Genomic DNA, 23693 nt, shown 5'->3' on the forward strand with positions numbered 1-23693 from the left:
GTCATGGACCTGATCCAATTAACTTACCCCAGGACATCCTTAGAAGAGGTCGCCTTCCAGTCGACCAACGAGGATTCACTCGACTGGCCTAAAGGACTCGACCACGAAGACTCACTCGACCACCAGGAGGTCAAGAGGCACTCTACACTGCAACGGCCTGTAATCAAGTAGACTTTATGATAGTAAAGGCACTTTATGTGGGACGTTACCAGTAACGCCCCAGACTTAACTCACCTTAAACCCTCTCCTGCGTGGGCTGGCTGGGGTCCTGGCGCACTCTATATAAGCCACCCCCCTCCACAGGCAGAGGGGTTGGGCACCTTGTAGCTCATATACACATAATCCACTCGACCGCCTCCGGGCTCCGAGACGTAGGGCTGTTACTTCTTCCGAGAAGGGCCTGAACTCGTACATCCTTTGTGCTTACAACCTCTCCATAGCTAGGACCTTGCCTCTCCATACCTACCCCCCACTCTACTGTCAGGCTTAGAACCACGACAGTTGGCGCCCACCGTGGGGCAGGTGTTTTAGCGATTTTGTGGAGAAGTTGCGATTCTTCCGAGTACTTTCATCATGGTGTCTGCTGGAGTTTTGGTCGAGGGTCAAGAGATCCGTCTCGGCACTCTCACCTTCATCGCCGACGACTCCGCATGGCTCCAGGAGGCTCCACTCGACGTAGATGCGCTCCCCGTCCGCGGTGCGACGCATTTTCGCGCATGTGTCCGCGGCGTTCTGCTCCGGCAACCGTCGACCCAGTATCGGTCGGCTCCTCCATCGTCCACCCTCCCGGTCTCCCGCCAGCGCAAGCGCTCAGGCCGGTCGAGGCTTCAGCGATGGGTGAGTCACGCGGTGGCTCGCCAATCGGCCACTACCCAAGTTGCGGCAATCGAGCCCGACGAATCTCTCTACGGCTTGTTCGATCAGTCGACTGGCTCCGTAGAGACTGCATCCGAGTGCGGAAGCAGTGATCCAGCGGCGGAAATCTTGATGGTCGACGGGCCCCACAGCCCTCCTGGCTTCGCCCGTGGTGGTGGAGCAGGTGACGGCGGCGACCCTGCACGAGGCTACGAAGAGTACCAGCCCGAGCCACTCGACTCTCTGCAAAGAGAGGAACTTCGCCGCAGGAACGAGGATCCCCTGCGTATTCCCATCGCAGGAGAAACCCCCGAGGCTCGTGCCTTGGAGGAGGCGCGTCTGGCCAATTTGGCCGAGCGCACTCGACTGGAGAACCTTCAGCGAGCACTCGACGAGCGCGCGCGGCAACGAGTTCCCGACACCAGTCGACGTCAACTCTTCCCGCCGACTCAGGTATATCGAACCCCAATTCAGAATTTAGCAGCTGCGGCCCGTATAGCAGAGTCCATCCAGCCTTCGCAGTCGGAAGCTGGCAGAGGTTTGCTGCAGATCAGGGATCTGCTCCGGGCAGCAGGAGATCAGAATTCAGCCGTGTCTCAGTCGCGCAACAGAATTCACAGTCGATCCGTCACTGTGAATACGGTTCAGTCGGCTCACAGCCCCAGATCGCCTCCGCGGCGCGAAGGGCGCGAGAATCGGCGAGATCAATATGGCGACAGATTCGACCGAGATGATAGGCGTCGAGTGCCCTATTCCCCTCCGAGGGGTGGGTCTTACGCTCCTCGGCAGCCAGATGATAGGCGTCAGTACAGTACAGGGCGTAGGGTTCCAGTTGACCCTAGAGAACCAGGCTTCGACGCGCGGTCCATTATCGTGCAAGGGTTGGTCGACCGGAACAGAGCCCATCGAAGGTGCACTCGACAGAGATGTACCCACAAGCAGTCGACTGCATGTTTCTGGTCCTGAATGTTTCAGCAGAGCTATCAGAGCCGCAGTTATTCCTCCCAATTTCAGGTTGGCTACAGGAGTCAGCAAGTTCACTGGTGAGTCTAAGCCTGAAACTTGGCTTGAAGACTACCGAGTGGCAGTTCAGATCGGTGGTGGGAACGACGAGGTGGCCATGAAACACTTGCCTCTCATGCTGGAAGGTTCTGCCAGGGCATGGTTGACTCAATTACCTCCTAGCAGCATTTACACTTGGGAAGATCTGTCCCGAGTGTTCATCAGAACGTTTGAAGGGACTTGCAAGCGACCAGCTGGATTGACAGAGTTGCAAGTCTGCGTGCAGAAAACTAATGAGACTCTCAGAGAGTATATTCAGAGGTGGATCACTTTGCACCACACTGTAGAGAATGTGTCCGATCATCAGGCAGTCTGCGCCTTCAAAGATGGTGTCAAGAACAGAGAACTGAGTTTGAAATTTGGTCGAACCGGTGACATGACCTTGAGTCGGATGATGGAGATTGCTACCAAGTACGCCAACGGCGAAGAAGAAGACCGACTCCGAAGCGGCAAGCACAAGCCGAGTCAGTCGGAAAAAGGAAACACCAGTCGGAAACAGAAGCGGAAGGCTGAACCGGCAGCTCCTGGAGAGGCTCTGGCCGTGACTCAAGGAAAGTTTAAGGGGAAACCAAAAGGATCCTGGAACCCCAAGAAGGTAAAGGATAAAGAAGGGAACGACGTGATGGACATGCCATGTCACATTCACACGAAGAAAGACGAAGAGGGGAATATCATTTACCCAAAGCACACCACTCGCCAATGTCGACTCCTGATCCAGCAGTTTCAGGGAAAACAGTCTAAGGACAAGGAGAAGGAGTCGGACAAGGCCGAAGACAAAGAGGACAGTGAGGGAGGATATCCGCATATCAACTCCACTCTGATGATCTTTGCAGATGTGGAAAGCAGAAGTCGACTGAAAGTGATTAACCGAGAGGTGAACATGGTTGCCCCAGCAAAGGCAAATTATCTGAAGTGGTCTCAAACACCCATCACATTCGACCAATCTGATCACCCGACTCATATTGCCACCCTTGGAAGGCAAGCTTTGGTGGTCGATCCAGTTGTCGAAGGCACTCGACTGACAAAGGTGCTGATGGATGGTGGAAGTGGGCTGAACTTATTGTATGCAGACACATTGAAAGGTATGGGCATTCCGATGTCCCGACTGAGCACTAGTAACATGAGCTTCCATGGAGTTATACCAGGGAAGAAGGCCGAGTCACTCGGCCAGATAGCTTTGGACGTGGTGTTTGGTGATTCGAAGCATTTTCGCAAAGAAAAGTTGACGTTCGAGGTCGTGGATTTTCAGAGTGCATATCATGCCATTTTGGGGAGACCAGCCTATGCACGGTTCATGGCTCGACCATGTTACGTGTACCTCAAATTGAAGATGCCCGGTCCCAAAGGTGTGATCACTGTCACCGGTGATAGGAAAAAGGCAGAAGAGTGCTTTCAGAAGGGCTCCAAGATTGCCGATTCCCAGGTGACAGCAGTCGAGTTCGAAGAATACAAGCAAAACGCAGATCCGAGTGACTTGCTGCGATCCAAGAAGCCCGCCACAGAGTCTGCATTCCAGTCGTCCGGTGAGACGAAGCCTGTTCACATTCACCCGACCGACCCCGAAGCAGCTCCGACCCGCATCTCCACGACACTCGACCCAAAATAGGAAGAAGCGCTCATCCAGTTCCTCCGTGAGAACTGGGACATTTTTGCATGGAAGCCCGCTGACATGCCAGGTGTTCCCAGGGGGCTGGCTGAGCATCGCTTAAGAGTTGACTCATCTGCCAAACCAGTCAAAGAGCATCTTCGGCGGTCCGCCGTCCAGAAGAGAAAAGCCATTGGTGAAGAAGTGGCTCGACTGTTGGCGGCAGGATTTATCCGAGAGATATACCACTCCGAGTGGCTCGCTAATGTCGTCATGGTTCCTAAGAAGGACAAGTCGCTCCGAATGTGCATTGATTTCAAGCACATCAACCGGGCCTGCCCGAAAGATCACTTTCCTCTCCCTCGCATAGATCAAATCGTTGACTCGACCGCGGGATGCGAGAGGTTATCTTTTTTAGATGCTTACTCCGGGTACCACCAGATCCGTCTGTACGGGCCCGATGAGGTAAAAACAGCTTTCATCACTCCATTCGGGTGCTTCTGCTATATCACCATGCCATTCGGCCTCAAGAATGCCGGAGCCACATTTATGCGAATGATTCAGAAGTGTCTACTCACTCAAATCAGTCGGAATGTGGAAGCTTATATGGATGATATTGTTGTCAAGTCACGAAAAGGGTTCCGACCTGCTCGCTGACCTCGCCGAAACATTTGCCAACCTCAGAAGGTATGATATCAAGCTCAATCCATCAAAGTGCACATTTGGAGTTCCTGGTGGCAAGTTACTCGGTTTTCTCGTTTCCGAACGGGGAATCGACGCTAACCCAGAGAAGATTGGCACCATTCTCCGAATGAAACGCCCTGTGCGAGTGCACGATGTCCAGAAGCTTACTGGATGCTTGGCCGCATTAAGTCGATTCATCTCACGACTCGGTGAAAAGGCATTGCCTCTTTACCGACTGATGAAGAAGGCAGACAAGTTCGAGTGGACTCCAGAAGCTGATGCAGCGTTTGCCGAGCTAAAAGCTCTGCTCTCCACCCAGCCGGTGCTTGCTGCTCCAATCAGCAAAGAGCCTCTGTTGCTCTACATCGCAGCCACAGGACAAGTCGTCAGTACTGTGCTAACGGTCGAGCGGGAAGAAGAAGGAAAAGCTCTCAAAGTTCAGCGCCCAGTGTATTATTTGTCTGAAGTCTTGACTCCATCCAAGCAGAGATATCCTCATTATCAGAAGCTTGTGTATGGAATATACATGACCACAAAGAAGGTTGCTCATTATTTCTCTGACCATTCCATCACAGTCGTCAGCGACGCTCCACTATCAGAGATTTTGCACAACAGAGATGCAACTGGTCGAGTGGCCAAATGGGCGATTGAACTTCTTCCCCTTGATATCAAGTTTGAGGCAAAGAAAGCCATTAAGTCCCAGGCAATAGCAGATTTCCTCGCCGAGTGGATTGAACAGCAGCAGCCGACTGAAGTTCACTCGGAGCATTGGACCATGTTCTTTGATGGCTCTAAGATGTTGAATGGTTCCGGTGCTGGGGTTGTCCTGGTTTCCCCCAGAGGAGATAAGCTCAGATATGTGCTCCAGATTCACTTTGATTCCTCCAACAATGAGGCAGAATATGAGGCCCTCTTATATGGGTTGCGCATGGCCATTTCACTCGGCGTCCGTCGCCTGATGGTCTATGGCGACTCGGATTTAGTGGTCAATCAGGTGATGAAAGAGTGGGACGTGAGAAGCCCAGCCATGACTGGATACTGCAGTGCAGTGAGGAAGCTGGAAAAGAAGTTCGAGGGGTTGGAGCTCCATCATATACCCCGACTGAAAAATCAAGCAGCTGATGATCTAGCAAAGATAGGTTCCAAGAGAGAAGCCATTCCGAGTGGTGTGTTCTTGGAGCATATACACACTCCGTCAGTCAAAGAAGATCCTTTCACCGAAGAAACTCCACAGCCCAAGAGTGCCACAGATCCGACTGAAGTTGAAGTCCCAGCGGTGGTCGACTTGATCATGGAGGTTTTGGTGGCCATTCCCGACTGGACGATTCCGTATGTCGCATATATCTTGAGGAAAGAGCTTCCGGAGGATGAGGAAGAGGCTCGACAGATCGTCCGTCGATCTAAGGCCTTTACCATAATCAAAGGACAATTATACAGAGAAAGCGCGACTGGAGTCAGTCAGAAGTGCATAACACCAGAAGAAGGTCGACTCATCCTCAAAGATATCCACTCGGGGACCTGTGGTCATCATGCGTCCTCTCGGACCATCGTGGCCAAAGCATACCGAGCCGGATTTTACTGGCCAAAGGCGAATGAGATGGCAAAAGAGATAGTGGATAAGTGCGAGGGATGTCAGTTCTACTCGAATATGTCACACAAGCCTGCGTCAGCTTTGAAGACCATCCCACTCGTCTGGCCTTTTGCAGTATGGGGGCTGGACATGGTCGGTCCTTTGAGAACAGGACGAAGTGGCTTCACGCATGTACTGGTGGCAGTCGACAAGTTCACCAAGTGGATCGAGGCTAAGCCAATCAAGAGCCTTGACACCGGTACTGCTGTTAGCTTCATCAGGGAACTAATATTCAGATATGGAGTCCCGCACAGCATCATTACGGATAATGGGTCGAACTTTGACTCAGAGGAATTCAGAGCTTTCTGCGACTCCCAGGGCACACGGGTCGACTACGCATCAGTCGCCCATCCGCAGTCGAATGGACAAGCAGAGCGAGCTAATGGACTGATTCTTAAGGGATTGAAGCCTCGACTGATGCGTGATCTCAAACACGCGGCTGGAGCTTGGGTCGACGAACTTCCATCTATACTCTGGGGACTGCGGACCACACCTAATCGGTCGACCGGAAGAACTCCATTCTTCTTGGTCTATGGAGCTGAAGCAGTCTTGCCGAGTGATCTTCTCCACAATGCTCCTCGAATTGAAATCTACAACGAAGCAGAGGCTGAACAGGCGCGGCAGGACGCAGTCGACCTTTTAGAGGAAGAAAGGGAGATGGCTCTGATCCGGTCGACCATCTACCAACAAGATTTGCGCCGTTTCCACGCCAGAAATGTGAGAGGTCGAGCCTTCCAGGAAGGGGATTTGGTTCTCCGAGTGGATCAGCACAAACCACACAAGCTTGCTCCTTCTTGGGAAGGCCCCTTCATCGTCACCAAGGTCCTCCACAACGGGGCGTACCGTCTTTACAACGTCGAGCATAATATCGACGAGCCCCGAGCTTGGAACGCGGAGCTACTCCGCCCATTCTACACTTAAGTTTTATCACTCGGATGAGTTGCAATAAAGTACTTCTGTAGTTCATGGACCTCAAAATAATAGTGTCATAGTCCCTCCATAATTTTTGTCACTTTTTATTTCAGTGGGTGACTTAGCTGCGAATCCGTTTCGCCTAAGTTTGTAAAAATCCTACTGAGTGGTGAGCCAGACTCCCACTCGGAGGCTTAGCCGCGAATCCGTTTCGCCTAAGTTTATCAAAATCCTACCGAGTGGTAAGCCAGCCTTTTACTCGGGGGCTTAGCTGCAGTCCAATGACTCGCCTAAGTTGTAAAAATCCTACCGAGTGAAGAGCAACCCTCTCACTCGGAGGCTTAACTGCAGTCCAAGGACTCGCCTAAGTTATAAAAATCCTACCGAGTGAAGAGCAACCCTCTCACTCGGGGGCTTAGCTGCAGTCCAAGCACTCGCCTAAGTTATAAAAATCCTACCGAGTGAAGAGCAACCCTCTCACTCGGGGGCTTAGCTGCAGTCCAAGCACTCGCCTAAGTTGTACAAATCCTACCGAGTGAAGAGCAACCCTCTCACTCGGAGGCTTAGCTGCAGTCCAAGGACTCGCCTAAGTTATAAAAATCCTACCGAGTGAAGAGCAACCCTCTCACTCGGGGGTTTAGCTGCAGTCCAAGTACTCGCCTAAGTTATCAAAATCCTACCGAGTGAAGAGCAACCCTCTCACTCGGGGGCTTAGCTGCAGTCCAAGCACTCGCCTAAGTTATAAAATCCTACCGAGTGAAGAGCAACCCTCTCACTCGGGGGCTTAGCTGCAGTCCAAGCACTCGCCTAAGTTGTAAAAATCCTACCGAGTGAAGAGCAACCCTCTCACTTGGGGGCTTAGCTGCAGCCATGTGCTCGCCTAAGTTATGAAAATCCTACCGAGTGAAGAGCGACCCCCTCACTCGGAGGCTTAGCTGCAGCCCTGTGCTCGCCTAAGTTATAAAAATCCTACCGAGTGAAGAGCGACCCCCTCACTCGGAGGCTTAGCTGCAGCCCTGTGCTCGCCTAAGTTATAAAAATCCTACCGAGTGAAGAGCGACCCCCTCACTCGGAGGCTTAGCTGCAGCCCTGTGCTCGCCTAAGTTATAAAAATCCTACCGAGTGGTAAGCCCGACTTCCACTCGGAGGCTTAGCTGCGGCCCAGTGCTCGCCTAAGTGGACCGCAGGATAAGTCGATTGCAATAAAGGCGCCTTGCTTTGAACCTGCAAAAGACATCTCGAGCCGAAGACAATCGTATTCAAGCACCAAATTCAAGTTTGAATCGACATCTAAAGGAACCGAAAGTGCTCAGGCTTCAAGCCCGTTAAGGTTTGTCGGTTACAATCCCACTCGGCATACCGAGGCAAATTTAAAGTATCGAGCCAGAAGAAGTTTTTTACCCCTCCTGTGGAGGGCTGGAAGGTGCAACGAATTCATCAAGGTCAATTCCGTCGGCGATCCGAGTGGCAGCTGCAAGGAAAGTTTCCATAAAGGACCTGAAGTCGTGCTTCTTGGTATTGGCCACCCGAAGGGCCGCCAGCTTCACTTCTCGCGCGTCTTTGCAGTGGACTCGGGCCAGACACAGAGCGACATCTGCACCACACCGAGCCGAGGACTTCTTCCACTCCTGCACTCGACCAGGGATTGTGTTCAAGCGGGCCATCAGCGACTCAAGGTCATTCTGAAGTGTCTCCTCAGGCCAGAGCGTCAAGTCGATGCGAGATGTGGCGGCCTTCAGCCTTGCGAGATAGTCCACGACAGCTGCAACACGAGACTCCAGTCGGAAAATATCCATGGCAACTTCGTCGTTCACAGGAGAATTGACGGGGTCGAGGTTTGGCTCCAGTCGGCTAGTTTCTTCTTCAAAGTTTTGACAAAATTCTGCAAGGGTGATCACTAAGTCAAGAGGATGGTTGAATGGAAAAATCACGATTGGAAACGTCTGCCAAGCATAGAGATTTACCTTCAAGCATAAGAAACAGCTTCTTGGCAAGTCCACTCAGGAAAGCCTCCAGATCAGTTTTCTTCCCAGTCAATTTGCTGACTTGGTCGGTCAGGGCAGCTTTATCAGTTTTCAGTCGACTGATCTCCTTGTTGGCAATCCCAAGAGCAGCTTTCAGATTGGCATTGTCTTGCTCAAGCTTGGTGACTGAAGCTAACTTCTCGTCAGCAAGCTTGGTCTTCTCAGCTAGCTCAAGGTCTTTCTTCTGTTGGGCCTCTCTTACCTTACCTGCAAGTTGCAGCAAGATCAGATTTTGAAACAAGCAAGGGAAAAAGCAATCGTCAGGGTCTCACCAAACATACCTTCGGTCTCCTCCTTTGCCTTTGTCAGCTTCTCCTGAACCAGCTTCAAGCTCAGCTCGACTTGAGTATGTTTTTGTTCCAGCTCTGAGTAGCGAGCCACAAGATCACAGGAGTTCTGTGAAGAACCAATCGACTAAATGTCAAATATAATTCACTTCCGAGTGAAAAAGGGAAAAACACACGTTTCTAAGACTACAGCCAAATACAAGCATTCGACCGTAGTCTCGGGGACTACACCCAGTGGGTGCACTCAGCGTGCCCCCACTAATCCTGTTGAAGACAAAGTCGACCAGTCGACCTCAAAAAAAAAGTACGAGATGCATTCTCTAAGAGTGTGATCAACTGCAAGCAGTCGACCACAGTCTCGGGGACTACACCCAGTGGGTGCACTCAGCGTGCCCCCACCGGTTTGTGAAATCCAGTCGACCAGTCGACTGACAGAAAGATCGACATCATAAAGCCTAAGGCCGACTGCCAGCAGTCGACCTTAGCCTTGGGGACTACACCCAGCGGGTGCACTCAGCGTGCCCCTGCTAACACGGAGTTTATTCGACACACCCAGTGGGTGACTACTATAAATTCCGGAAAAGAAAAGTTTTTGGTAGCATATCCAACAGAACAAACAGCGGTCGACTGACCTGGACATTGCTTTGGAGGGCAGAACTGGCGTCATAAGCTGCCTGGCTCGCATCCCGGATGGTCTTCAGCTGCTCCATCATGAGTCCCGCCTGGCGTATTGCCTCCTTCGCTGCGCCAGCTTGGTCCTCTGGGACGTGGTGCGTCGTGAAGAGGGAGGGCTGCTGAGCACTCGTCAGCGGATTTGTGAAGGACACCGTGTGTCGAGTGGTGTTCTCTTCCTCCACAGTCAGAATCTCAGGCGCCGTCACATCCTGAAGCACCTTACTGGCGGACGCTTTCCGACTCCTCCTGCGTGCCAGTGGTTCTTCATCCTCGTCATCATCAGGAAGATTGATAACAGTATTGGGTGGAGCTGCGGAGAAGAATCAAAATCAGAGATCGCGAGTCAGTCGACTAAGAACGGCGTCAAGAATACAGTACCTGGGTTCGAAGTCGCTGCGTCCTCCATCTCGTGGTCATCAGCCCGAGCTGAGGTTTCAGAAGTAGCAGCACTGCAACTCCAAAGGATCAGTCGACTAGCTTTAGCGTCGACCAGAGACAAAGTTCACACAAAATGAGAAGATTCAAACGACACAATTACCCTGATATGGTGGGGATGGACACCTTCATCTTCGGCAGGAGCTTGGTCGGCTTTGGCGGAGCCCCCTAGGCTGCTTCGGCGCCTTTTCAGTCGGCGCTGGAGAGGTGGTCCTAGGGCGCTTGGTCGACTGTGTCGCAACCCCCTTGCCACGTTCAGTCGAAGGGTCGTGGACGAGCTTCGACCGCCTTTCCGAGCGCGGTGGCACGACCTCCTCCTCTTCCTCCTCGTCTTCGGCGTCATCATCATCGCCGTCGTCGTCATCATCGTCGTCGTCGTCCCCTGCAACGTCCGAGTCCCATTCCTCCTCGTCCTGGCTCTCGCCCCCACTCGCCTCACCCTCCTCAGTCGGAGTTTGTGCCCCATTGGGCATCGAGTATAGCTTGGTGAGGGCCTAGCAGATATCAAGACAATGATCAGTCGACCAGTCGGCAGAGTAGACAGGGATGACTGCGACAAGAATGCAGTGGAGAGCAGGGCAAGTGTACCTTATTTGGATCGCTGTTGTGGTCGAGTGGAGGAATCCTTCTGGCTCCGCGTGGGTTGTCCTTGTTTCCGATGACGGCTGCCATCCATCTTTCCAGAGTGACATCGTCGACTGTTTCTGGATGGACTCTAGTCTCGTCTTCGGTCCCACAGTACAACCACATGCAGTGGCTCCGGAACTAGAGGGGCTGGATGCGACGCCTGAGGAAGACCTCCAGGAGATCCATGCCCGTCACTCCCTCCCGAACCAACTGCACCACGCGCTCCATCAACATCTTCACATCAGCTTTCTCCTCCGGGATCAACTTCAGGGAGGAGGGCTTGTTCACTCGGTCCATGGTAAACTGTGGGAGTCCACTCGACTGTCCCGGCGTCGACTGGTCCCGGCAGTAGAACCAGGTCGACTGCCAGCCTCTGACTGACTCGGGAAAGGTCATGGGCGGAAAGGTGCTCTTGTTCCTCACCTGGATGCCCAAACCCCCACACATTTGGACGACTCGGGTCTTTTCGTCGCCTGGACTCGCCTTCTTCACGGTCTGGGAGCGACACGTGAATATATGCTTGAACAAACCCCAGTGCGGTCGACAGCCCAAGAAACCCTCACACATGGACACGAACGCAGCAAGATAGGCAATGGAGTTTGGGGTAAAATGGTGGAGCTGCGCTCCGAAGAAATTCAAGAAGCCACGAAAGAAAACACTCGGCGGCAAGGAAAACCCACGATCCACATGGGTGGCCAAAAGCACACACTCACCCTCTTCTGGCTGAGGCTGCCACTCCTTCCCTGGAAGCCTCGCAGCTCCGTGGGGGATCAAGCCCTCGTTGGCCATGTCGAGAATGTCATTCTCAGTGATGGTCGACTGGATCCAGTCTCCTTGGACCCAGCCTTTCGGCAGGCGGGATCTGGACGAGGACCCTCCGCGGCTGGTGGATCTCCCCTTCGCCTTCTCCGACGCCGACGCCTTCTTTGCACGCTCCAGCGCCGCCGTCTTCTCCTTGGCCATGGTCGCCGGCGAGATGCGCGAAGGGAAGTGGTGCGGAGGCGAGAGCGAGCACGCTGGGCGGAGAAGAAGGAAACAGAGAAAGAGAGAGAATGTTGAGGCGCAGCACAGGAATCCTCGCCGGGCGCATTTATAAGGTCCCTTCCGAGTGGATGACAGGTGGGCCCGGTCGATCTAATCATATCTGGAGCAGTTATGCAGACGGGATACGTGGCGAAAAGGGCGGCACGGAGATCGAGGCGTCCATGCCCCGTCCCATCCAAATGCCGCGGTCCGCCCCGCTTCGCGCGCGTCCCCAAATTTCGCATCCCGCGGAATCCGCGAATAGCAAATCAGTCTGTCAGGCACGGCGTTTCCGGCGATCCGTCGCTCGGAGATCGTCGAAGCCTGAAAGATCACTCGACGCAAAAAACAGAATGGATCGAGTCGACTGAAGGCAAGTTGCTTCCTGTCGACGAAGAGATTCTTTGGTCCAGAACAGCGCACAACCAGAGCGCAAAAGTTAATCGGAAACGACATCAACTCTTTCTTCACTCGAAGCCTCAATCCATTCGGGGGCTAATGATGGGGTTATGTACCTAGGGTAGGGTCATGGACCTGATCCAAGTAACTTACCCCAGGACATCCTTAGAAGAGGTCGCCTTCCAGTCGACCAACGAGGATTCACTCGACTGGCCTGAAGGACTCGACCACGAAGACTCACTCGACCACCAGGAGGTCAAGAGGCACTCTACACTGCAACGGCCTGTAATCAAGTAGACTTTATGATAGTAAAGGCACTTTATGTGGGGCGTTACCAGTAACACCCCAGACTTAACTCACCTTAAACCCTCTCCTGCGTGGGCTGGCTGGGGTCCTGGCGCACTCTATATAAGCCACCCCCCTCCACAGGCAGAGGGGTTGGGCACCTTGTAGCTCATATACACATAATCCACTCGACCGCCTCCGGGCTCCGAGACGTAGGGCTGTTACTTCTTCCGAGAAGGGCCTGAACTCGTACATCCTTTGTGCTTACAACCTCTCCATAGCTAGGACCTTGCCTCTCCATACCTACCCCCCACTCTACTGTCAGGCTTAGAACCACGACAGTAAGTGTGTGAGAATTCAGATCTGCTTTGCAGTGTGTGCTACCTCTCTCATGTCCAAGAATTCCCCCTCATGTATCCACTCAGGAAAGAGAGGATGTGTGGGGACACATTTGGAGATCGGCGAAAAAGGCAACTAAACGCGTTCGAAGAAAAATCTGAAAGCAGAAAATGTGTCATTAACGAGCATAAAGTGAAGGAAGTATGCCCTAGAGGCAATAATAAAGTTGTTATTTTATATTTCCTTATTCATGATAAATGTTTATTATTCATACTAGAATTGTATTAGCCAGAAACTTGGTACATTTGTGGATACATAGACAAAACACCATGTCCCTAGTCAGCCTCTACTAGACTAGCTCATTAATCAAAGATGGTTACATAGACTAAACACCGTGTCCCTAATCATAGACATGTGTTGTCATTTGATGAAGAGGATCACATCATTAGGAGAATGATGTGATGGACAAGACCCATCCGTTAGTTTAGCATATTGATCATTCAATTTTATTGTTATTGCTTTCTTCATGTCAAATACATATTCCTTCGACTATGAGATTATGCAACTCCCGGATACAGGAGAAATACCTTGTGTGCTATCAAATGTCACAACGTAACTGGGTGATTATAAAGATGCTCTATAGGTATCTCCGAAGGTGCTTGTTGGGTTGGCATAGATCGAGATTAGGATTTGTCACTTCGAGTATCGGAGAGGTATCCCTGGGCCCTCTTGGTAATACACATCATAAGAAGCCTTGCAAGCAAAGTAACTAATGAGTTAGTTACATGATGATGTATCACAGAACGGGTAAAGAGACTTGTCGGTAACGAGATTGAACTAGGTATGTGGATACCGACGATCGAATCTCGGGCAAGTAACATACCGATGGACAAAGGGAATAACATATGTTGTCATAACGGTTCGACCGATAAAGATCTTCATATAATATGTAGGAGCCAATATGAACATCCAGGTTCCGCTATTGGTTATTGACCGGAGAGGTGTCTTTGTCATGTCTACATAGTTCTCGAACCCATAGGGTCCGCTGAAGGAAATATTCCCTAGAGGCAATAATAAAGTTATTATTTATTTCCTTATATCATGATAAATGTTTATTAATCATGCTATAATTGTATTAACCGGAAACATAATACATGTGTGAACACATAGACAAACAGAGTGTCACTAGTATGCCTCTACTTGACTAGCTCGTTAATCAAAGATGGTAATGTTTCCTAACCATGGACAAAGAGTTGTTATTTGATTAACGGGATCACATCATTAGATGAATGATCTGATTGACATGACCCATTCCATTAGCTTACCACCCGATTGTTTAGTACGTTGCTATTGCTTTCTTCATGACTTAAACATGTTCCTATGACTATGAGATTATGCAACCCCCGTTTGCCGGAGGAACACTTTGTGTGCTAACAAACATCACAACGTAACTGGGTGATTATAAAGGTGCTCTACAGGTGTCTCCAAAGGTACATGTTGGGTTGGCGTATTTCGAGATTAGGATTTGTCACTCCGATTGTCGGAGAGGTATCTCTGCGCCCTCTCGGTAATGCACATCACATAAGCCTTGCAAGCATTGCAACTAATGAGTTAGTTGTGAGATGATGTATTACGGAACGAGTAAAGAGACTTGCCGGTAACGAGATTGAACTAGGTATTGAGATACCGATGATCGAATCTTGGGCAAGTAACATACCGATGACAAAGGGAACAACGTATGTTGTTATGCGGTCTGACCGATAAAAGATCTTCGTAGAATATGTAGGAGCCAATATGAGCATCCAGGTTCCGCTATTGGTTATTGACCGGAGACATGTCTCGGTCATGTCTACATTGTTCTCGAACCCGTAGGGTCCGCACGCTTAAGGTTTCGATGACAGTTATATTATGAGTTTATGCATTTTGATGTACCGAAGTTTGTTCGGAGTCCCGGATGTGATCACAGACATGACGACGAGTCTCGAAATGGTCGAGACATAAAGATTGATATATTGGAAGCCTATATTTGGATATCGGAAGTGTTCCAGGTGAAATCGGGATTTTTACCGGAGTACCGGGAAGTTACCGGAACCCCCCGGGAGGTATATGGGCCTTAGTGGGCTTTAGTGGAAGAGAGGAGAGGTGGCCAGGGCTGGGCCACGCGCCCCTCCCCCCTAGTCCGAATAGGAGAAGGAGAGGGGGGCGGCGCCCCCCTTCCTTCTCTCTCTCCTCTTTCCCCCTTCCCGAATCCTATTCCAACTAGGAAAGGGGGGAATCCTACTCCCGGTGGGAGTAGGACTCCTCCTGGCGTGCCTTCCTCCTGGCCGGCCGCACCCCCCTTTGATCCTTTATATACGGGGGCAAGGGGCACCCCTGGACACACAAGTTGATCCATGTGATCATATTCTTAACCGTGTGCGGTGCCCCCTTCCACCATAGTACTCGATAATATTGTAGCGGTGCTTAGGCAAAGCCCTACGACGGTAGTACATCAAGATCATCACCACGCCATCGTGCTGACGGAACTCTTCCCCGACACTTTGCTGGATCGGAGTCCGGGGATCGTTATCGAGCTGAACGTGTGCTAGAACTCGGAGGTGCCGTAGTTTCGGTGCTTGATCGGTCGGGCCGTGAAGACGTACGACTACATCAACCGCGTTGTGCTAACGCTTCCGCTGTCGGTCTACAAGGGTACGTAGATCACACTCTCCCCTCTCGTTGCTATGCATCACCATGATCTTGTGTGTGCGTAGGAATTTTTTTGAAATTACCACGTTCCCCAACAGTGGCATCCGAGCCTAGGTTTTATGTGTTGATGTTATATGCACGAGTAGAACACAAGTGAGTTGTGGGCGATATAAGTCATACTGCTTACCAGCATGTCATACTTTGGTTCGGCGGTATTGTTGGACGAAGCGGCCCGGACCGACATTACGCGTACGCTTACGCGAGACCGGTTCTCCCGACGTGCTTTGCACAAAGGTGGCTAGCGGGTGACAGTTTCTCCAACTTTAGTTGAACCGAGTGTGGCTACGCCCGGTCCTTGCGAAGGTTAAAACAGCACCAACTTGACAAACTATCGTTGTGGTTTTGATGCGTAGGTAAGATTGGTTCTTGCTTAAGCCCGTAGCAGCCACGTAAAACTTGCAACAACAAAGTAGAGGACGTCTAACTTGTTTTTGCAGGGCATGTTGTGATGTGATATGGTCAAGACATGATGCTAAATTTTATTGTATGAGATGATCATGTTTTGTAACCGAGTTATCGGCAACTGGCAGGAGCCATATGGTTGTCGCTTTATTGTATGCAATGCAATCGCGCTGTAATGCTTTACTTTATCACTAAGCGGTAGCGATAGTCGTGGAAGCATAAGATTGGCGAGACGACAACGATGCTACGATGGAGATCAAGGTGTCGCGCCGGTGACGATGGTGATCATGACGGTGCTTCGAAGATGGAGATCACAAGCACAAGATGATGATGGCCATATCATATCACTTATATTGATTGCATGTGATGTTTATCTTTTATGCATCTTATCTTGCTTTGATTGACGGTAGCATTATAAGATGATCTCTCACTAATTATCAAGAAGTGTTCTCCCTGAGTATGCACCGTTGCGAAAGTTCTTCGTGCTGAGACACCACGTGATGATCGGGTGTGATAGGCTCTACGTTCAAATACAACGGGTGCAAAACAGTTGCACACGCAGAATACTCAGGTTATACTTGACGAGCCAAGCATATACAGATATGGCCTCGGAACACGGAGACCGAAAGGTCGAGCGTGAATCATATAGCAGATATGATCAACATAGCGATGTTCACCAATGAAACTACTCCATCTCACGTGATGATCGGACATGGTTTAGTTGATTTGGATCACGTAATCACTTAGAGGATTAGAGGGATGTCTATCTAAGTGGGAGTTCTTAAGTAATATGATTAATTGAACTTAAATTTATCATGAACTTAGTCCTGGTAGTATTTTGCAAATTATGTTGTAGATCAATAGCTCGCGTTGTTGCTTCCCTGTGTTTATTTTGATATGTTCCTAGAGAAAATTGTGTTGAAAGATGTTAGTAGCAATGATGCGGATTGGATCCGTGATCTGAGGTTTATCCTCATTGCTGCACAGAAGAATTATGTCCTTGATGCACCGCTAGGTGACGGACCTATTGCAGGAGCAGATGCAGACGTTATGAACGTTTGGCTAGCTCAATATGATGACTACTTGATAGTTTAGTGCACCATGCTTAATGGCTTAGAATCGGGACTTCAAAGACGTTTTGAACGTCATGGAGCATATGAGATGTTCCAGGAGTTGAAGTTAATATTTCAAGCAAATACCCGAGTTGAGAGATATGAAGTCTCCAACAAGTTCTATAGCTAAAAGATGGAGGAGAATCGCTCAACTAGTGAGCATGTGCTCAGATTGTCTGAGTACTACAATCGCTTGAATCAAGTGGGAGTTAATCTTCCAGATAAGATAGTGATTGACAGAATTCTCTAGTCACCATCACCAAGTTAGTAGAACTTCGTGATGAACTATGATATGCAAGGGATAACGGAAACGATTCCCAAGCTCTTCGTAATGCGGAAATTGACGAAGGTAGAAATCGAGAAAAACATCAAGTGTTGATGGTAGACAAGACCACTAGTTTCAAGAAAAGGGCAGAGGGAAGAAGGGGAACTTCAAGAAGAACAGCAAGCAAGTTGCTGCTCAAGTGAAGAAGCCCAAGTCTGGTCCTAAGCCTGAGACTAAGTGTTTCTACTGCAAAGGGACTGGTCACTGGAAGCGGAACTACCCCAAGTGATTGGCAGATAAGAAGGATGGCAAAGTGAACATAAGTATATTTGATATACATGTTATTGATGTGTACTTTACTAGTGTTTATAGCAACCCCTCAGTATTTGATACTAGTTCAGTTGCTAAGATTAGTAACTCGAAACGGGAGTTGCAGAATAAACAGAGACTAGTTAAGGGTGAAGTGACGATGTGTGTTGGAAGTGGTTCCAAGATTGATATGATCATCATCGCACACTCCCTATACTTTCGGGATTAGTGTTGAACCTGAATAAGTGTTATTTGGTGTTTGCGTTGAGCATGAATATGATTTGATCATGTTTATTGTAATACGGTTATTCATTTAAGTAAGAGAATAAATTGTTGTTCTGTTTACATGAATAAAACCTTATATGGTTACACACCCAATGAAAATAGTTCATTGGATCTCGATCGTAGTGATACACATAATCATAATATTGAAACCAAAAGATGCAAAGTTAATAATGATAGTGCAACTTATTTGTGGCACTGCCGTTTAGGTCATATTGGTGTAAAGCGCATGAAGAAACTCCATGCTAATGGGTTTTTGGAATCACTTGATTATGAATCAGTTGATGCTTGCGAACCATGCCTCATGGGCAAGATGACTAAAACGCCGTTCTCCGGAACTATGGAGCGAGCAACTGACTTATTGGAAATAATACATACTGATGTATGAGATCCGATGAGTGTTAAGGCTCGTGGCGGGTATCATTATTTTCTGACCTTCACAGATGATTTGAGCAGATATGGGTATATCTACTTAATGAAACACAAGTCTGAAATATTTGAAAAGTTCAAAGAATTTCAGAGTGAAGTGGAGAATCATCGTAACAAGAAAATAAAAGTTTCTACGATATGATCGCAGAGGTAAAATATTTGAGTTACGAGTCTGGCCTTCAGTTAAAACAATGTGAAATAGTTTCACTACTCACGCCACCTGGAACACCACAGCATAATGGTGTGTCCGAACATCATAACCGTACTTTATTAGATATGGTGCGATCTATGATGTCTCTTACCGATCTACCACTATCGTTTTGGGGTTATGCATTAAAGACAGCTGCATTCACGTTTAAAAGGGCACCATCTAAGTCCGTTGAGACGACACAATCTGAACTGTGGTTTGGCAAGAAACCAAAGTTGTCGTTTCTTAAAGTTTGGGATTGTGATGCTTATATGAAAAAGTTTCATCCTGATAAGCTCAAACCCAAATCGGAGAAATATGTCTTCATAGGATACCCAAAGGAGACTATTGGGTACACCTTCTATCACAGATCCGAAGGCAAGACATTCGTTGCTAAGAATGGATCCTTTCTAGAGAAGGAGTTTCTCTTGAAAGAAGTGAGTGGGAGGAAAGTAGAACTTGATAAGGTAATTGTACCTTCTCCCTTATTGAAAAGTAGTTCATCACAAGAAATCTGTTCCTGTGACTACTACACCAATTAGTGAGGAAGACTAATGATGATGATCATGTAACTTCAGATCAAGTTAATACCGAATCTCGTAGGTAAACCAGAGTGAGATCCGCACCAAAGTGGTACGGTAATCCTGTTCTGGAAGTCATGTTACTAGACCATGACGAACTTGCGAACTATGAGGAAGCGATGATGAGCCTAGATTCCGCGAAATGGCTTGAGGCCATGAAATCTGAGATGAGATCCATGTATGAGAACAAAGTATGGACTTTGATTGACTTGCCCAATGATCGGCGAGCCATTGAGATTAAATGGATCTTCAAGAGGAAGACGGACGCTGATAGTAGTGTTACTATCTACAAAGCTAGAATTGTCGCAAAAAGGTTTTCGACAAGTTCAAGGTGTTGACTATGATGAGAGTTTCTCACTCGTATCTATGCTTAAGTCTGTCCGAATCATGTTAGCAATTGCCGCATTTTATGAATCCAGCAAATGGATGTCAAAACTGCATTCCTGAATGGATTTCTGGAAGAAGAGTTGTATATGATGCAGCCGGAAGGTTTTGTCGATCCAAAAGGAGCTAACAAAGTGTGCAAGCTCCAGCGATCCATTTATGGACTGGTGCAAGCCTCTCGGAGTTGGAATAAACGCTTTGATAGTATGATCAAAGCATATAGTTTTATACAGACTTGCGGTGAAGCCTGTATTTACAAGAAAGTGAGTGGGAGCACTACAGCATTTCTGATAAGTATATGTGAATGACATATTGTTGATCGGAAATAATGTAGAATTATTCTGCAAAGCATAAAGGAGTGTTTTTAAAGAAGTTTTTCAAAGAAAGACCTCGGTGAAGCTGCTTACATATTAAGCATCAAAATCTATAGAGATAGATCAAGACGCTTGATAAGTTTTTTCAATGAGTACATACCTTGACAATATTTTGAAGTAGTTCAAAAATGGAACAGTCAAAGAAAGAGTTCTTGGCTGTGTTACAAGGTATGAAATTGAGTAAGACTCAAAGCCCGACCACGGCAGAAGATAGAAAGAGAATGAAAGTCATTCCCTATGCCTCAGCCATAGGTTCTATAAAGTATGCCATGATGTGTACCAGATCTATTGTATACCCTACACTGTGTTAAGCAAGGGAGTACAATAGTGATCTAAGAGTAGATCACTGGACATTGGTCAAAATTATCCTTAGTGGAATAAGGAAATATTTCTCGATTATGGAGGTGACAAAAGGTTCGTCGTAAAAAGTTACGTCGATGCAAGTTTTGACACAGATCTGGATGACTCTAAGTCTCGATCTAGATACATATTGAAAGTGGGAGCAATTAGCTAGAGTAGCTCCGTGCAGAGCATTGTAGACATAGAATTCGCAAAATACTTACGGATCTGTATGTGACAGACCCGTTGACTAAAATTATCTCACAAGCAAAACATGATCACACCTTAGTACTCTTTGGGTGTTAATCACATAAATGATGTGAACTAGATTATTGACTCTAGTAAACCCTTTGGGTATAGGTCACATGACGATGTGAACTATGGGTGTTAATCACATGGTGATGTGAACTCTTAGTGTTGAATCACATGGCGATGTGAACTAGATTATTGACTCTAGTGCAAGTGGGAGACTGAAGGAAATATGCCCTAGAGGCAATAATAAAGTTATTATTTATTTCCTTATATCATGATAAATGTTTATTATTCATGCTAGAATTGTATTAACCGGAAACATAATACATGTGTGAATACATAGACAAACAGAGTGTCACTAGTATGCCTCTACTTGACTAGCTCGTTAATCAAAGATGGTTATGTTTCCTAACCATAGACAAAGAGTTGTTATTTGATTAACGGGATCACATCATTAGGTGAATGATCTGATTGACATGACCCATTCCATTAGCTTAGCACCCGATCGTTTAGTATGTTGCTATTGCTTTCTTCATGACTTATACATGTTCCTATGACTATGAGATTATGCAACTCCCGTTTGCCGGAGGAACACTTTGTGTGCTACCAAACGTCACAACGTAACTGGGTGATTATAAAGGTGCTCTACAGGTGTCTCCAAAGGTACATGTTGGGTTGGCGTATTTCGAGATTAGGATTTGTCACTCCGATTGTCGGAGAGGTATCTCTGGGCCCTCTCGGTAATGCACATCACATAAGCCTTGCAAGCATTGCAACTAATGAGTTAGTTGTGAGATGATGTATTACGGAACGAGTAAAGAGACTTGCCGGTAACGAGATTGAACTAGGTATTGAGATACCGACGATCGAATCTCGGGCAAGTAACATACCGATGACAAAGGGAACAACGTATGTTGTTATGCGGTCTGACCGATAAAAGATCTTCGTAGAATATGTAGGAGCCAATATGAGCATCCAGGTTCCGCTATTGGTTATTGACCGGAGACATGTCTCGGTCATGTCTACATTGTTCTCGAACCCGTAGGGTCCGCACGCTTAAGGTTTCGATGACAGTTATATTATGAGTTTATGCATTTTGATGTACCGAAGTTTGTTCGGAGTCCCGGATGTGATCACGGACATGACGAGGAGTCTCGAAATGGTCGAGACATAAAGATTGATATATTGGAAGCCTATATTTGGATATCGGAAGTGTTCCGGGTGAAATCGGGATTTTACCGGAAGTACCGGGAGGTTACCGGAACCCCCCGGGAGGTATATGGGCCTTAGTGGGCTTTAGTGGAAGAGAGGAGAGGTGGCCAGGGCTGGGCCGCGCGCCCCTCCCCCCTAGTCCGAATAGGACAAGGAGAGGGGGGCGGCGCCCCCCCTTCCTTCTCTCTCTCCTCTTTCCCCCTCCCGAATCCTATTCCAACTAGGAAAGGGGGGAATCCTACTCCCGATGGGAGTAGGACTCCTCCTGGCGCGCCCTCCTCCTGGCCGGCCGCACCCCCCCTTTGATCCTTTATATACGGGGGCAAGGGGCACCCCTAGACACACAAGTTGATCCACGTGATCATATTCTTAACCGTGTGCGGTGCCCCCTTCCACCATAGTCCTCGATAATATTGTAGCGGTGCTTAGGCGAAGCCCTGCGACGGTAGTACATCAAGATCATCACCACGCCGTCGTGCTGACGGAACTCTTCCCCGACACTTTGCTGGATCGGAGTCCGGGGATCGTCATCGAGCTGAACGTGTGCTAGAACTCGGAGGTGCCGTAGTTTCGGTGCTTGACCGGTCGGGCCGTGAAGACGTACGACTACATCAACCGCGTTGTGCTAACGCTTCCGCTGTCGGTCTACAAGGGTACGTAGATCACACTCTCCCCTCTCGTTGCTATGCATCACCATGATCTTGCGTGTGCGTAGGAATTTTTTTTGAAATTACTACGTTCCCCAACAGTGGCATCCGAGCCTAGGTTTTATGTGTTGATGTTATATGCACGAGTAGAACACAAGTGAGTTGTGGGCGATATAAGTCATACTGCTTACCAGCATGTCATACTTTGGTTCGGCGGTATTGTTGGACGAAGCGGCCCGGACCGACATTACGCGTACGCTTACGCGAGACCGGTTCTCCCGACGTGCTTTGCACAAAGGTGGCTAGCGGGTGACAGTTTCTCCAACTTTAGTTGAACCGAGTGTGGCTACGCCCGGTCCTTGCGAAGGTTAAAACAGCACCAACTTGACAAACTATCGTTGTGGTTTTGATGCGTAGGTAAGATTGGTTCTTGCTTAAGCCCGTAGCAGCCACGTAAAACTTGCAACAACAAAGTAGAGGACGTCTAACTTGTTTTTGCAGGGCATGTTGTGATGTGATATGGTCAAGACATGATGCTAAATTTTATTGTATGAGATGATCATGTTTTGTAACCGAGTTATCGGCAACTGGCAGGAGCCATATGGTTGTCGCTTTATTGTATGCAATGCAATCGCGCTGTAATGCTTTACTTTATCACTAAGCGGTAGCGATAGTCGTGGAAGCATAAGATTGGCGAGACGACAACGATGCTACGATGGAGATCAAGGTGTCGCGCCGGTGACGATGGTGATCATGACGGTGCTTCGAAGATGGAGATCACAAGCACAAGATGATGATGGCCATATCATATCACTTATATTGATTGCATGTGATGTTTATCTTTTATGCATCTTATCTTGCTTTGATTGACGGTAGCATTATAAGATGATCTCTCACTAATTATCAAGAAGTGTTCTCCCTGAGTATGCACCGTTGCGAAAGTTCTTCGTGCTGAGACACCACGTGATGATCGGGTGTGATAGGCTCTACGTTCAAATACAACGGGTGCAAAACAGTTGCACACGCAGAATACTCAGGTTATACTTGACGAGCCAAGCATATACAGATATGGCCTCGGAACACGGAGACCGAAAGGTCGAGCGTGAATCATATAGCAGATATGATCAACATAGCGATGTTCACCAATGAAACTACTCCATCTCACGTGATGATCGGACATGGTTTAGTTGATTTGGATCACGTAATCACTTAGAGGATTAGAGGGATGTCTATCTAAGTGGGAGTTCTTAAGTAATATGATTAATTGAACTTAAATTTATCATGAACTTAGTCCTGGTAGTATTTTGCAAATTATGTTGTAGATCAATAGCTCGCGTTGTTGCTTCCC

The sequence above is a fragment of the Triticum aestivum genome, chromosome 4A, assembly GCF_018294505.1.
Source record: "Triticum aestivum cultivar Chinese Spring chromosome 4A, IWGSC CS RefSeq v2.1, whole genome shotgun sequence".
Lineage (NCBI taxonomy): Eukaryota > Viridiplantae > Streptophyta > Magnoliopsida > Poales > Poaceae > Triticum > Triticum aestivum.